The following is a 17,278-nucleotide window of genomic DNA, read 5'->3' as shown; positions in this document are numbered from 1 at the left end:
ATTCAGAGCCCCACTCAATCCGGCGGATGGATGTGTGGGTCGGGGTGTTGGAGAATTTCTCGGCACCTCGTCTCGGTGGAGTATTTTATTTCGACGGCACACGTTGCAGACATAAAAGTCGCCGCGCTGCTAAATTATAATATCAATTATTTCGCAGCACAAAACACATAGGAGCGGCATGGAGATAGTGGCAAGGACTCTTCTGGCGACAGGAAGAGGAGCAGGTTAAATGCTCGCCGGCAGCAGGAATCTCCTGCCATCCTGCCATCCAGTCACCCAGTCATCCGAAATGAAGGCTCTTTCGCCGGAGGCTGCAGTAATTACCGCTCGGTATGCAAATTGCAGCTAACTAGCTGTGTCAGGTACGCAAACAAAGTGACAGCTTCGCACCGCTCGTCACCTGTTTTCCTGTTTTCCCGTTTAACTGTTTTCAGTTTTCAGTTTTCCAGTTTATGGGCTCTCGGCTCATTTTGTTACGTTTTGATGGCTTTTCAATTATGCGCTATCAATTAGCCAGGCCACAACCCATTTACCGACGGCCCATTAACTTTGGCTTTGGCCCGCAAATCAACTTGTGTTTGCCTTCTGCACTGGCAAAATACGTGTGTGTGTGTGTGTGTGTGTGTGTGTGTGTGTGTGTGTGACAAGAGGATATCATGACAGGCATGTCCTTGAAATTTCAGCTACTTAGGTGATACCAATTTGAGCCTAACGTTTAGTTACTTTTCACAACCATATGGGCCAACCTTTCAGTTATAGTTCTACTCCAATTTTCTCGAGTGCATTAGTAGTAAAATCTATCATATTTTCTCCCCGAATATGTGAAATATCAAAGAGCATGTCAAAGTCAAACTTGGCCTGTGGCATTCTCCCTGTCCAGTCCACAGATTCATTACACACCAACGCCTCGCCAGCTGAGGAGCTTTGCAACTTTAATTTAAGCACAACACGACGTTTCTCCTGTTAGCCTGATGGAAAAAACTCATTAAATCAATTTCACACCAGACCGAAAGCCAGACCAGTTAGCACTTTTCAGGGGCCGATACAGAAAAAAAAGAAAATCTCCAGCTAGGACCTTTCCGGGTTTTCCGCACTCCCCGCGCACCCGCACCCAGAAGCTCAAAAGGCGCGTCAAAAGCCGCCGCTGCCGCTCCAGATGAGTAGGCCCGGGAAATGGTAGACCCACCGAAATACCCGACCGCCTGGTGGCCAGCCATTGTTTGGGGAAAATGCTTTTCACAGCCCTTTGTTTTTCATTCGTTGGGCTCCTTGGGGCCTGCCTCTCGCCTTTTTCTCTACCAGAGAAATTGTTTCTGCGTGATTGAGGTTTTCCGGCAGACCTTTTCTTCAATTCGCAGCTGCTTAGCTTCGGTCGAGGAAAAGAATCCTGTCGAGCATTTAAAGAGGAGCTGGTGCAAAATGTCTTTGTGGCCACAATTCATGAAATTTGCAACTGCCCTACTGGCTATTTTTAATATTTTGATTAATTTGGGCTTCCCTTTGTGTGCGAGCCACGACGAAAAAAGATGTTTTGCCACAAAGTGAAAATTGTTATCAGCGCTTGATCTTTTTCCACAGTACAATAGCCAACCCTTTTTCGCCCAAGATAAACTTATTTTTGTTCGAAGGAAATAAAAAGAAACAACCGGGTAGTGGAAATCCAACAAAAGCCATGGCGGAAATCAAAGGAAAGGCACCTTCACCTGGCAACCCGCACAAGTGCTAATGGTGGGGCATTCGTAGATCAGGCCCGAAAATAAGGCAAATAATCTAAATGCAAATAAAACTATTTTCATGTCACAACAATGGCTTAAACAAAAAAAAAAGGGGGAAACACAACTGAAGGAGCAGAAAGGAAAGAAATTCAGAGCGCCGAAAAGTATGCAACTGAAAGGAGAGCGAAAATAAACAGCAAGCAATGGCACACATTTTGAATACATTTATTTGCACATTTAGAAATGCAAACAGCGGGAAAAGTCTGAAAAGCCGGCGGAGAAAGCCCGAAGAAAGAACCCTTTTTTGCGCAGCCAAGATGGCGAAAAAGGATGCTTCCGTGGGACTTTATTTTTTGCCCCCGCATCCGAAATGAGTGAAATGTGTAACCCTTGCAATGATTTGTTAAATTACAAGCAAAGTTTTTCCAGTTACCAGGGGAGCTTGAAGCTTGAAGTAATTAATGAAAAATTGCTGGAAATTGGGCGTGAAAATGGCTGCCAACGTAGCTGTAGGGGTAAAGCAATTTACCCCTTCTTTTTTTGGGCTGATGCCTAGGAAAATTGCCCAAAAGTCACATTAAACACTGCTGGTTTCATTAGCATTGCGTTCTATCAAGATCATGTTCTAATTTTTTTTTTTTGGCACGGCACTCGTAAACCATTACTAATGCAGATAATTAGAGTTTTAATGTGTGCTATGCATTCAGCGCAGAAAACTTTAAAGACAAATTAATGAAACATATCGGCGGCGTGTATTCAGGCAATCTCAGTCTTGTCTCTGTGAAACGGCAACTTTTTAATGGATCCCCCAAATTGAGGCAAAGTTTCGCCAAAACTTAATCCACCCCAGAGAACTCGGGGAGCCTGGACAAACATTTCAGGCATCCCATGATCCAAGTATCCGAGATTCATCGACGTCCGCCTAGAAAGCAGCTGCTTTCAATAAACAAATTTGTACGCAAATATTTTGGTACACAAATTTCTGCCAGGCTACTAAATATTTTGTGTAAAGTCGTTGAACATTCACAAAGATTGCAATAATGACAGTCGAGGCTCCGAGTGGGCGTGGCAGGGATTGGGGCGGGCGCATCCATGGCGCAGAGTGTGTGTGTAAACTGGAGCACAAGGCGGCATACATTACGGAAACGAAACGGGGCGCACGAACCTACGGAATGGGAGCTTCAACTACGGATTGGAGCGGGACACAGACACAGATACAGACATACATACATACATACACACCAGCACACAAAAGTCAACATAAAATTTAATTAAAAACTTTGCAACAACTACAACGATGGGGCGTGCGCCGCCTTCGAAAATGAACCAACATAATGCAGCGCCAGCGGAAAACGTGAGGAAAACAGCCCAAAGACGACTGACTTGCCGGCGAATTTTGTATCCTTGCGCTACGGCAATCCGAGTTGCCAGTCGCAAGTTGGGGCAGTCCCAAATGGGCACGGGAAAAAATGACACATTCTATTATAATTTTAATTGGTTTTGAGCCTAATAAAAATTGCTTAAATTGATATTTTAAATACTTAAAAGATTACATACTCTACAGTCTAATAAGCACTTCAGCTTAAAGGAAAAACAATATGGTTCTAAGATTAATCACATTATTACCTAAATTGCCACTTTAAGGTGGCCACCCTCAGGTGCGTTTGGTCACTACGTGAACTTGCTTCCGCATTTATTAGCGAACATTTTTTCTTTCCCTGTAACCACTCCACTTGATTTCTATGCCAACGAACGAACTATGAACTTGGAGTTAGTTGAATTGGCCCAGAATATTGAGCAGAGGCTGGGCCAAATAAAAATTCTAAGCCAGATAAAAAACAGGCAGCGGCGGAAATTTAAATAAATAAAATGGCTGAAAATTGCGATGCCAAGGCAGCAGCTTCTTCACGATTCCGATGCGGCAAAAGGAAAACCAATTACGAATTCAAATGAAATTCATGAAATTCCAGCCACTTTGTGCCGAACTTAAACCACGTCTTTGTAATATATATCACATTGAGAGCCTGCCGGAAAAAATACAAGGAAAAACAGGAAGAAGGTGGCATAGTTTCGTAGGGCATCCTCGATTCCGAAATTGTGGGTGTGTACATGGTACATGGTACATACCCGCCCCTCCGCGACATCGAGTAGCTTGAAGCTTTCTCGAGGCATTTAAATTGCCGGCATGATTTGAAATACAAATTGAGCAAATTGGCAGGAAAAACTGTGCAAAGTGCCCTTCGACCGCAATGCCAAGTGAATTGAGGTAGGATGTGGGATGTGCCATGTGGCAGCGATGGCATAAGGAAACTTTGAATATATCTAAGCAATATTCCTCTTAAAGTTCGCCATCGCTCTCGTAAAATTGCTATTGATTTTCCAGCTTTATCGCGATGGCCCGCGAAATATGAGTACGCACTGATATCACGTTACGCTCAGCCATAATTAAAATGTTAAAAATGTGGTCACGGAATCTTCGGAAGCCTCCGCTTTCTGGCTTTTAATGGGCGATGTCGTAAATGATATGGCCACCGCATTGAATTTCCAATGAATAGCGGCGACCCACGCGGTTGGTGGTTGGCTCGATTTTGGGTGGCTCTGGCGGCTTAGATGGCCCGGGGTGCTGCGTTGTCACCTTGACAACCACCATGGAAGAGCTCGTTAGGCGGCTTAGCTACAATTTATCTCCTGCAATTGGCGACCCACAACCACAGCCATCAGCACTCAGCACAAAGCTCCTCTGGCCGCCTAATCGCATTCAATTAACACACAACACACAGCACACAGCACAGAAAAAGCCGAGACAAAAAAAGAACTGGGCTTGAACGCAACTTCTTGCCAAAGGCAAGACAATGCTGAACTGGAGAAACGCTCGTAAGAATAAGACCAAGTCCAAAGTGCATGGCAGAGAAGCAAATCCAATAAAGTTGTTATTGCTTTTGTTTCGGCTGGTCGAAAGGCGTTTATAAATTACTTAAAGCGCTTAAGGCCGGAGAAAAGAAAACCCGTCTAAAGGAAGGCGAATGGGGGCCAACAACTTGTGGCGTGACCGAGGCTTCGAACTTCGAGGGAAGCCAATCCCGGCAATATGTTCGCCGATTTTCCTATTGCCCTCCCCATTTTGGCTGCTGAGCAGATTAAAGCGCATCGTGTAGCAGCAAATCCAAACCGCAAGCGGCCAACAAAGGCGGAGAAAATCGAGGAAAACTGTCGGTGGGAAAGCGGAAAAGCGGGCAAGCACTGGGAAAGCCTACCAATTGAATATCAATCAACTTTTGGGGCGTGCGTGTGCGTTGGCAAAAAGGAGCTGAAACAAAGGAGCCATTCAAGTGGGTGTGGGTGTGGATTTGTTTGTGGGTGTGTGGGCACGAGCCAAGTGAAGTGGCCTTGCCCCTCTGCCACCCGCCCCCTCCCATAATGGAATTAAAACTGGCAATTTCGGAGCAAATTGCTTGATAGGCTGTCTTGTCTTGCAAGTGTTATGGCTGCTGCACAGGAAAAAACCGTAATCGGATTACTCTGGCATTCATAAAGTATATTTCAAACGAGTTCCTGCTCATCTGCTAATTGCCAAGAATTGAGAAGTACGCAGAAAGTCTGGCTTTTTAAGTCTCCTTTAAATTTGTGCAAAATGTTAGTGCTTTTATAGGGATTTCCCTGATAAACCAGTGTTGATAGACCACCGATAGGGTCCTGAATCAAGCTAACTGCCATATTTTCTCCCAGTGCTTCGAATCGCTCGCACATTGGTATTGTAGAAGCGCGTCTAACCGAATTAGGCAACACAAATCAATTGCATTAAATGGCAGCCAGCGCGTGTCTTCGCCCCTTTGGGGCTGCCAATGCCTGTGTGGTTAGGATTCGGGCTTCCCTTTCCGATTTTGCGAACATTTTAGCATACGAAATTGGTGTACACGTCTCGAATGCGGAATACTTGCAGGCTAACCAAATGCCAGAAACGATTGTGTTGGCCCGAACAGGCAGCCAAATAAATGCCGACAAACAGCTGCAAACGACTTATTTATGCCACAAAGAACTCGAAGCCCCTATTCCACAGCGCCATCGTATGATATCCCTATTATCGTTTGCTTCTCCGGGATTAGGTCTGCCTGGATCTGGATCCTAATTTACACAGCTTCTGGGTATTTACCTCTTCTTTCAGGCTCGCAAAACTTTTGGCCAAATGAGAGAAGTCGGCAGGAATGCCTTTCGGCAAATGCTCTTAAGTATTTAAATTCAGCGGATTTTTATGAAGCTCTCGCGTTTCTTCGCTTTTCGCCATTGCATGTGTTTATTTCATTTCTCATTTTCACAAACATTTTCCCACCAGCACACCCACACACACACATATATATACAACTAAGGACGCAACATGCCAAGTTCTACTTCATTTCATGTTGACATTTGCACATTTTCCTTATTTTTCCCACTGGGTGTGCGTGTGTGTGTGTGTTGAGGGAAATTTTGTTATACTTCTGGTTTCTGAAGGGGGCTTCTTGCAAAAAAAAAAAAAAAAAACAAGAGGAAAGTGCGACTTGGAAGCCACCGCAAAACAATGAAAATTGGTTTTGTTACTTTGCTTACTTTCGCAGACTCTCTTCTCGGCTAAGACCGTTCGGCGTTTGAGCCCTTGGCGGTGGCTTTTATTGCCCGCCCTGTTATTGTTGCTTTATTTATTTGGCAGCTGGCAGGGGGTAAAGCAACCACAGCCACCCAACCCACCCACCTGGGCTCCTAGCCACCGAATAACCCAGCCACCCATATAGCGAAGCTCCCACTTCTGCCGCTGATGGCGTTGAGTATTATCGCATAAAATCCAAAATGTAAACACTGGCTCAAGTCGAGTCCTTGCAGCACGTACACGTTTATATTCTAAGCGACATTCGCTGCCAATTTGAATATTTCAGTGCGAACAGCTCCCACAAGAATTCACTAATATGCTGCAAATTATTACCTGGGCCAGCGCCACTGGAGCTCATGTGACGAGCGATCGTTTCCGGTTTTATTATCCTTAAAGCTTTGCACTTGTCTCGTTTTAGTTAGTTGCAGTCTGAGAACTGCTTGCTTTTAGGTTAGCACACTGCACAAATAACCACTATACTGCAGCTAGAATCCTTTTTGCTGCCTCAGCTGATGTCCTGCTGGGGCTTTTGGCTTCAGCTTCAGGATTTCTGCTCCTGCTGGAAAACACTTAGAGCGAGTCGCGCGCGATTCGTGTCAACTGCGTCGAAGGGTTCACTTTCAACTGAAACACTGCTGGCCGTTCGCCGTCGTTTCTCAGCGCCCTGCATTCGGGTTCGGGTCAACACTTCGGGCTGCTTCGGCTCCCTTCGGCTACGCTCACGAGGCCACCCGAGCGGCGGAGAGAGAGGGCACTGCGAAAAGTGGCTGGCTCTCTCCCAGTTCGCCGCAGGACAACTGTGCCACGGCGAATTGGGCATTACCAACAACTCAAGTTGTTAGACACTAGGCTGCGCTGCCCTGGCTTTGGCCATAAAACATAATTAACAGTTTTGTTTACAAAAGACAATAACAAAATAAATACAAATGGCGTTTGTTTCGATTGTTATTTCTTTGTACTGAAATTCGTGTACGCGCACTATTTTCTTTGAAACTGAAACGTAAACATGTAATTTAAATATTATTTTATTTTGAAGGCACCTTGAAATTCGAACAATGGGTACAATTTTCTTAAAATTTTCCATTTTTATATTCCAATATTTCGCTTTCGGGCTTTAAATACCTTTTGGCCAATTCTCAGCACAAGCCACATATAATAAATTGATCATGTAAAGCTGTCATATCATGTTGTTCACCTGTCGCTTGAAGCTATTTGAGCTCAGCAGTCACTCTTCGTCAGCTTTTTGCATAGAAAGCGGCATATGAAAACTACCCCTATCATATTTTCGCCACGAATGCCACTCCGAATTTTGCTCCGAAACGAGGGGGGCTGCCTTCAGCAATGTTGCTGGAAGCGAACTCTTGCTGGGAAATCAGCTGGCAACATTCGAACTGGCTTGGCAACATTTCGAACTGGGAGACAAATTGCCGCATGTCCTGCTAGTTTCGGTGAGTGAAAGTTACGCGACGAGTTCCCAGGTGAACGCAACGCTGTCACTTTTCACATGAGTAAGAGCTGGAAAATCAAGTTATCGAGGCGTGACCACCGAGGGCAGGCTCGCGTGTAATTAAAACTAAACAGCAGGAACAACATCAACATCAACATTTGCACCAGGGGCATTGGGCAACAACCACCCACGGGTCATCCGGATAACCGTAAAAAGCGATTCAGCAGTTTGTCCGGCGGAAAACAAAGGGAAAACCAACCAACCAACCATCCAGCCGTCAGAGCAGCAGGCATTACGCTGATGACGAAACCGAATACGGAAGTCCATAAGTCAGGATTAAAAACGGCGGACACGCAAAATATGGCGACAACAACCTGGTCAAAAGGAACTTATGTCCAACAGGAGGAGATGTCCTGAAATTAATTTGAATATTTTCCAACCGCCTTCCCATCCCCTTGCTCTTGGCCCTTTGTCGCTGCTTTTGTTTCAGCTTTTGTTTCAGTTTCCGCTCTTGTAGCAACGGGGGCTTTTGACTTCATCAGAAGTAATGGCGAAATCTGGCTGAAAAGTGAAAAACAGGAATCTGTCCGTGTTCCACGCTCCCCACTCCCCCTCTCAACTGTCAGCGACGCAACACAACGGTTATAAAATTCCAAAATATGCACATAAAGACATCATCCTCCCCCTCCGCAGCATTTTTCCCGGAAAATGGAAATAGAAACAACTGCCGACGAGTCAACGGTCAACAGGCGATGGCGGTGGGTCAGTCAGTTTCAATTTATTGGGCGCGCTTGAAAATAAATTTGTTTTTCGAAAATGCGAACATCAAGCACACAGAACGCCGTGGGCGGTGGAAGGGGATGGGGGCAGGCTGGCAATACAGGTGGTCTGGCTGGTCAGGTATTGACCAACTCTCAGGGGTTCTCGCGGATGAAAAACGATTACGCAATCTGGCCCGTGCCATGTCCGCTAAAGCAAGTGGAACAATCTGGGGGGCGGTCAGCGTGAAATGAGCTGAATTTATACGAATTCGCCGTGTGAAGCTCTCGTCCTTTGGCAACTTTAAAGGTAAAGTTTGTCCCATTAAATTAAATAAAAACGAATCATTTTTATTGGTGCACACTTTGACTTTAATCACAGTAGATTAAATTCATATGCAACATTTTTAGGTAGGTCGTAGGTAGGTCTATAAAAAGGTAATTAGAATAATTTGTATCAAACGGAAATCACTGATTTACGAAAAAATGGTAATTTTACAACGGGAGGTAACTAAAATTCGCTCAGATGCTCAGATGTTCTTCAATTTTGCTTGTTATTAATTTCAATAAAATAAAATCTATTTCCGAATTATTAGCAATAACAATGTCTAATCCTAAATGGTCTTGAACCGTTATCAAATCAAATCTATGTTCGAATTGCAGGACAGCATTTACCACGCAGCTGCTGCCGCTCCTTCCGTTTTTGCATCCTTGCAGCTATTGCAACATTCCTCAATTAGTTGCAGACGCACGATTCGCTTCAGGTTTCGGCGAAAACTCAATATTGAACATTAAGATTGGTCACCTGAATGCAGTATTGGATGTTTGTACAATATGGGCAGTGGGCGTGGATGTGGCTGTGGGTGCAGTGACTCATTCGGTGCACTCAGCTGCCGCCGGACAGGCCAAGCGGATTACGATTCGGATTCGATTTACTTTGCCGTCGCCAGGAAGTCACAATGCGGGTGCGTTACGAACAGGCAACAGTTGAGGGCTGTTGAGAATCTGAAGTGGAATTGGGTGGTAGGGATGGGGTGGGATTGGGTTGGGTTTGGGTGGAAGTGGGGTACTTGCACTGCCGGACCTACAAACAAACAAGCAAATAAACAAGCGACTGGCAAACAGGCCGCGTCGTGATTGCAGGACATTTGCGCAAAAAGGCAAAACAATTGAATTGAATTGACAACAACGGACCACCAGACTTGGTGTGATATAGGTGGTGCCGCCGCTTGAGGGCCGCTCACTCGACCGGTAATGGTGTTGATAGCATTATGCATGCCTCAACGAAGTCCAGCCAGGATATGCGTACAGGCATGATTCCACCGATGGCCAATCTGTTCAAGACCCTTCGGTGCTGACTGCACTGGTCGAAAAAAGGACTCAAACACGATTAAGACTTCAAAAGAGCATAACTGATAACCTATATTGCCAAACTCGAAATGAATATCCTCCACAGAATATCCTGTATACTTTCTTACTTATGTAGACCAATGACTTTCTATATATTTAACATTTTATTTTTCAGAAAAATATCTATAATATTGCCTTATTTCGTCTGAAAAATGCACAACATTTTACTGAGATTTTGCTACTTTTACCTTGCATTTTCGTGCAGTGTAGCTGCTGTGCCGTGTGTTGTTTTCACTGCACTTCAATGCTTTTTGCAATGTAAACAGCCGCCGCAGACGCCGCCCTCGGCCTTTCACCGTCACTCGCACATATTTTCACATTTCCCATTTCCTCACTTTTCTTTTTTTTGCATTGTTTATTTGCTTTACTGTGGTTACTTTTGCTGTTTTTCCGATTTTTTTTATGCCTTCTGTTCTGTGCCCCAACAGCTGGTGTTTGTTGTTGTTTGTGTGCTGGTAAATTAGTTGAATTTGGGAAAGAGCCTGGCCGAAAAAAGGGTGGGTGGAGGAGGCTGTTAAAAGTTTTTGTTTGACACTTTCTGGCATAAGCCTCGACCACATGCGGCATGCAACAGCAACAGCAGCAGAAGCAGCAGACAAGGACAACCGACAACTGGCAGGACACTCTCTCGTACTGCTCGCACTTAAAGGTCCTTCGTTGAGCCTGCTCCTGCAGCACTTAATCCGCTTAAACGTTAAAAGTGCTAATAGTTTTTCATGTTGCAACCCTAACTTCTTTATGGCAAAAATGTTAAAAGGGGGCGGGGGCAGGAGAAAAACCCACCCCCGGCAGCAGGAAAAACCACATTTTCCACAGAGAGGAGGGTGTGAATAGGTGTTAAAAGGCAATAATTTATATGCTTAGAATTGTCAATTGTAGATGTTTTGTGTGCAGGAGGACCCGTCTGTCCCAGTATTCATCTGTTTATTTGCTTTGCTCTCTCGGTGCGGTAATTGCAATTTTGTTTTGAGGTTTTCCCTTTATTTAATGGCAAATGATTACACGCTCCTTTTTTATACGCTCCCTCGACTGCAACAATGCTTGGCTAATTCGCAGATCAATTAAAGATACTCCCCCAACGGCGAGCTCATCAATCAAATGAGGATCCAATAAAATCGCATCTGTGCGTTACGCCCATCGTACTCCTAAAATCCCCATTCGCAGACGGGCGGAAATGTCCTGCATCAATTAAGGACAACGAACCGTCTCGTTGGAATGTTATTGTAATGGGTTCCCCGGCTGAATTATTAACCAAACTGATTGCAAGCGGAACTATGAATTAATACTTAATAAGGCTAAAGTTTCTCGAAGGATCCGAGGACATGCAAAAATGCATTAGCATCGATTTATGGCATGTGTGTGTGCGGGCGAATGGCTGCCCAAATCTCATTTCCGGCGGGCGTGGCTACATCATTCCGACAATATTGCACTGGTCCAAAAATCCACGAGTGACCAGCATCTAGGAGCAGTTTCCACAATCACCCACTGCGTATGCGGAAGGACGTCGGTCGGATGTCCTGCCGCGCATTGAGCCATTCCAAGCTGCCTTATTATTTATGATAATGTCTGGCCATTCGTTTGGTTTATTGTGCTAATGTGCCGCAATTAAGATTAAGAAGACGACTTTTCCCGCTTTTCCACCAGGGAGTACGTGCCTGTGCGCCTATGTGAGATTTTTCGGGTCGAGTCACCTATTGAAATGAGGTCGCAGACCTCGAATTTGACTTCAAACAATGGGATTTAAACTCATACATAGAATGTGTCACACTTAAATGTAGAATCTTTGTATACACTCAATTTTTTTAGAATCTTTAAGTGATGAAAAAGAGAGAACTAGCTAGACAAAACCAAAAGTTAAAGAACTTGCTTAAGAACAGCAATTGGACTAACTTCTTGGACAGCTGCATAATAGTTTCGGCCATGCTCCTCGATAGAATCGCAACAATTAAAACTTGAATCTTCTAGTGGCCCAAAACAGAGCGGAATGTCCTGCCAGCGGGGCAATGGTGGTACAAATGGCATTCGTTTTTTGGCTTCTTGCTGTGCCGATTTGTGATTAATGACCTGGGCAATGGAGGCAAAGAGGTCGTCCCAATTCAAATGGAGGAGTAGGTCGTACAAAATCGTGCGATAAAAATTCTTAAGCATCAATATCCATCGGTTTTTGGGGCCCACCGTACGGCATTGACCGCTTTGCGCTTTTATTTATGACAATCATTTATCACAGAGCGCGGTACAAGGCAAATTTTACGCGATTACGCTTTTCCATTATCCTGGCGCTGCCATTTCCTTTCCTTTCCATTCCCTCCTCCACCGCCCAACCTTCGCGCTTCTTGTTTTCCATCGCAGCCAGCCCTTGTATTGCACAATGGCACTTTGATCTCTGGCAGGAGATTTCCCAGAAGCTTTCCTCCACTCCAATCCACCCAATCCAGGCGAACCACCCACCCACCTCCTTCGATTGCATTGATTTTCTCGTCACTCCGCTCGACGGCGAAAGGAGCTTTTTTGCGGTTTTGCATGACAGCTGACACATGTCGGTGCGATAAGTTCGAGTGAATGAAGATGAACAATTGCCGTAAGAGATTATTAAATGTTGCTTAAAAATAATTAAGCCGCCGCGCTCGAGCCGTTGGCTGTTGGGCATTTGGTATGCAGACAACGATTGGGTCAGCCCCATAACAGGAATATCAGCGAGTGGCCATCGAGTCGGAAGATGTGCTAACTTTTTCCCGAATATTAAACACTTTTTCTTCCCGGTTTCGCTACCCCCTGGCCAACTGCATTTTCCAACTAGACGGGGACAATTTCCGCTGGCGACACGAGGACGACATTGACGCGTCTGGGGAACTCGATTTTATGCAATTCACGTCTCGGACATTAGGCGATGTCAAGTTCTTGCAACGTGCAGGCACATCGTCCATTTCCAGAAGTGGGCGTTGTTGTGGGCGATGGTTACGTAATACGTATTCAAAACTGTACCGAACCGAAGAGCAAGTCCCTTTGCTTATCCTGAAATCCAATTAGAAACCTCTCAGTTGCAATTGGACGTTGCCTCAATCTTCGACCTGTCTTCGATTTGTTTTCGTTCAATTTGGCCAATTTGTTTGCGGACGGATTGCAGGCAAAGTATTTAATTGATGCTCATATCTTCCGGGAATCGAAAACGGAGCATAGATTAGCATAAACATTTGTAATAAATATACGAAACGCTCGCAAAATTCCAGCTGGCAATAATTCCGGTTGAGATGCAGCATGGAAATGCTATGCCTAATTGTTTGTTTGTTTGTTTGTTTGCCTGTAAGAGTTTACACACCGCCCCCCTGTTTTTCCTAACCCTCCCCGACCCCCTTCCACCAACCAACTTGCCACTTTTCCCAGCAGTTGTGTGCGTTTGCCTCCGAATGAAACATAAATATTACGCATACGCAACGGTAGACACAGGCCATGTGGGAAATGCAAAAGTTCATGCAGCTACACAGCCGCTCAGTTATCTGCATGATAAGTTTAATTGATCCGAATACCAGTCACTGCCACCCCTTCAGTGCCAAGGATAAATAGAAATCGAATATTGGCTGGGAAATCATTAAGTTTTTGCCCAGCTGTCTGCCGATGCCAGGGAGCAATCACAAAGGAAATGGGAAATTAAAACGTGCGGAAATGTGCCGCTGAGAGCTAATTAGCTTTGTGGTATTGCCGAGCGCACCAGTGCACAAGTGCTCATCCTTCGACATCAACTTATTCCTCGACTTAGTCCGCTCCTCCAACTGCAGCTCCAGTTCCTCCTCATCCTCCTCCTGCTCCTTTGCTGGCCTCATAACTCGACGGCTCTTAGTGGGCCACTCAATCAGAGGCTGTTCGATTTGGTCTACCCCCCCGATTGATGGGCACTTGGACGATCTGCTGGCGATACTTGGACTCGGTTCTCGGAACTCGGTATTGGACATGGACTCCTCCTGCTAATTGCTCGTCATTCGGCCTGCTCATCGGCTTAAATCCAAGCTATGGCCGGGCCATCGAGATTTAAACGCATCCGCATCCCTCGGCGCCAAATGCGCAACTCATGGCGTCCAATCGTCAAATGCTCCGCACGTACGCGCCTTCCATATACAGACCAGACGTCTATCCACCGTTTTTCGATTGTCACACTGAGATTTCAGATCAGGATAATGCTCAGTCACTTACTTACACAATAAATAAAAAGATAGAAAACTGTATTAAGACTGAACAAGAAACAAACCTACACTCAATACTCAAATTTTGAAAAATACTAAAAAGTTAAATTTAAGTTTTATAGCTTACAAACTTTCTCCCCGTGTAGTTCCGCCTGAGTCTCCTCTTCCCCACCCACTGAACTCCAATATCGACAGTCATTCCCGCCGACGGAGAAGTGGGTGGAATGGGTGTTTTTTTTTGGGGGAATCTCGGGATAAGGACGACAGGACGACAGGGCACGTGGGCCGCACTTTGGCCACTGTTAAATAGCATTGACGAATTAAAAGCTGAATTGGCAAAAGGGACCGACTGCGGAATAAAAATAAAAAAAAACAGAGCGAATCCTCTGACGGGGTGTAAAAAGGCAGGCGTATATATTTTGTGCAATATCATCAACTATAAATTACGAATATTGAGCCACAACAACTTCGAGTACGTGGCGTGATAATGGATATTTGTCAGATATGTGAACATTTTAAACTTCCGCCCCGGAAAAAAAGTGGAATAACAAGAGCTGGCCGAAGCGAAGGTTGCCTTGCCTCACGGAATCGGATTCGTCACTTTTTGCCACATAAACATAAAAAAAAGGTAATACGGCACCGGGGACTGAAAATAACCCAAATGTGTAGTATGGCAACACGGTTCTGAGGCGTGTCCCCTACAAATTCTGGCGAGGATGGGCTGCAGGGAGGATTCCAATTGCGATTGCAATAAGGCAAAACACCGAGGGGTTGTTTTGCAATGATGCGGCAGGTTTCCTTCGACCATTCAGCCGATCTCGTTATGATTAGCCCATGGTGGGTGGAGCTGGGCGATTCCATGCTAAGCGCATATAAGCGAAGTGTGGAGAAAATCCAGGCCGGGAAGGAAGTCAATTTCTTTGGCCGAGAAAAGTGTTCGGCCCCAGCACATAAAAGTGAATTCGAAAATTATGCACAACACTCAGACAGAAAGCCAAAGAGTTTGAGTTGTTTGGGTTTTTATGCGCAATGGGGAGTATACACATACATACAAAAAGAAAAATACAGGGAAGCGAAACTTTCATTTCGAACGGAAGTTGGGGAAATAAAAGAAACAAACAGTAACACTTGGACCTGCCCGTTGTTTTGTGACATTGAACTTTTTGCATTAAACTTGAAATGTTTTTAATGAATCCCACTGCCGCCGCCGCCAATCTGCCTTCGCAGGATTCGCTTGCAAGTTTGGCCCCAATTGTTATTGTTGTTCCAGGGCTAAGATACCCTCCACACAGAAAGAACAAGCGAAAATTTTGGATGCAAAACTTTGCATTTCCTGCATATTCTTCTCCATATTTCATAGCAGCAACTTCCGGCTTCCGCTCGAGCAGCATAAAAATAAAGCCAGACTCCTGCCACCCAAATCTCCTGATCCTGCTGCCCATATCCCTCGGCCGAATTGTTTGTTACAGGACGCAAAGACAGCTGAGAACGCCGAACTTTCGCAGACATTTTGCCATTCATTGGAGCCCCGCTCTCTTGGTTTTTTGGTCCCCGTTTCGGGGGGCCTCGACTTTCGGCTGTCAGCGCCAAGTCTCCTGCGACTCGCTGATAATTGCTAGAAAATAAACTTGAGACAATTGGGAATCAAACTTCGCAGACGCGCGGAGTTCTCTGCTCTTAAATGGGATTAAAATTTCATAACAGCGGATTCGAGGAACCAGCGCATTTGCCAGTATTTCCATAGAAAAAACCCTGTTTGTGTACAAATGCCTATCACTTAGGCCGAATGTTACGCCACATTCATCACATCCCCAAGCACGCGAGTTCTGGGAAAGCCGAAATATATAAAAACCCCTTACTACCACGGCGTAAACGATCCACAAACAATATTAATTGAATCGTACCGCTCATATGACATTTATGAAGCGGCCCGAAAACGAAAAAAACAAAAAACACGGCCAAACAAGTCGGAGAGCTGAAACTGTCGAAATGTGGCAAGAAACCATCAGGACGAATTGTGGTGGTAACATAGCTACTTTTTGGATAGTTATTGGTGTTCAAAATATGATCATATGTTCAATTTCAAATACGAAAGATGTAAAGATAGATAGATTTAATGGATAGAGTGCACTTCTGTTTCATATTAGATAGATTAGATTAGATAGATAGATATATAGATAGAAACATGAGCACATTGAGATATCCTAATGCAACTTAAGTTTGAATATATATAAGTTTAAGTTTGAATATATCTGTTTATATATATTTCACTTATGTTTGCATAGGAAAATAGCTATTTTTGGACATTTTTGTGGCACCACTGGAAACGGATCAACTTCAACCCTTGGTCCGTGCGCCGTGTGCATGTCCAAATGCCAAATACAAGCGTTAAGCTAAATGAAAACAAATTACCGTTGCATGTGAGACACCGTCCAAGGCGCTGCCGTCATTCCTTCATTCAGTCACTCATACATTCGGTCACTCATTCAGTGCACCCCCAAATAGAATGTGGCCATCCCCTCGATTTTTCCACAAAGTGACGACTGCTGCAATATGGTGCCGTCATAGCGAGACCAACCTGCATTTTCCGCGCTCGCATTTAAACATTTAAACACGCACCGAACACGGACCAAAAAAAAAAGTTGATATATATATAAAGGGGAAAAATGCAGACTGAAATGGGAGACAAATTAATGAACGGCGTAATGAAATGAGCTGTGTGCGGGCCGGGCCAAATGATTGTCGGACTAATGACAGGGCAGTTAGGAAGTCAAATCAAGTCGCGACTGGAATACGATATTGCTTGAGAGGGTTGGCCAGCAAAACCGAAAATCGTGTTTGTTAAAGCGCAAATGAAATTAATTAGTGCAGAGGGCGATTTCCGATTTTCCGATGCTCGGATTTTCCGTGGCAGCCAACTTGCCATATACCATAATTTCGTATGCTTAAAGGTGAGCCGATGCAGCGTGCTCATCCCAAACTGCCGAGAGATGCTCATAAATCTCCACCTACAGCGGCTGCCATGCTGCGCACATGTTCAATAAACCAGAGATTATACGCAAACATAGACAAAGTGAATATAGAATTAGAAAAAATCACTCAGTCGTCGCTGAAGTGTGAATACCCTTTGAAGGCGCCGCGAAAACTAATCA

General features: G+C 44.8%; 1 protein-coding gene across 1 annotated transcript in view; it reads right to left on the bottom strand.

Moving 5' to 3' along the window:
- Positions 1-6,941, bottom strand: part of LOC6607509 (MAM domain-containing glycosylphosphatidylinositol anchor protein 1) — a 61,462-nt gene extending 54,521 nt beyond the window's left edge. Inside the window, exon 1 of the mRNA XM_032721524.1 lies at positions 6,670-6,941. The gene's annotated coding sequence lies outside the window, so the exon portion shown is untranslated. The remainder of the gene's footprint in view (positions 1-6,669) is intronic.
- Positions 6,942-17,278: the final 10,337 nt, after the last annotated feature.

This window comes from Drosophila sechellia, chromosome 3R, assembly GCF_004382195.2.
Source record: "Drosophila sechellia strain sech25 chromosome 3R, ASM438219v1, whole genome shotgun sequence".
Taxonomy (NCBI): domain Eukaryota; kingdom Metazoa; phylum Arthropoda; class Insecta; order Diptera; family Drosophilidae; genus Drosophila; species Drosophila sechellia.
This window is presented reverse-complemented; position numbering and strand designations above follow the sequence as displayed.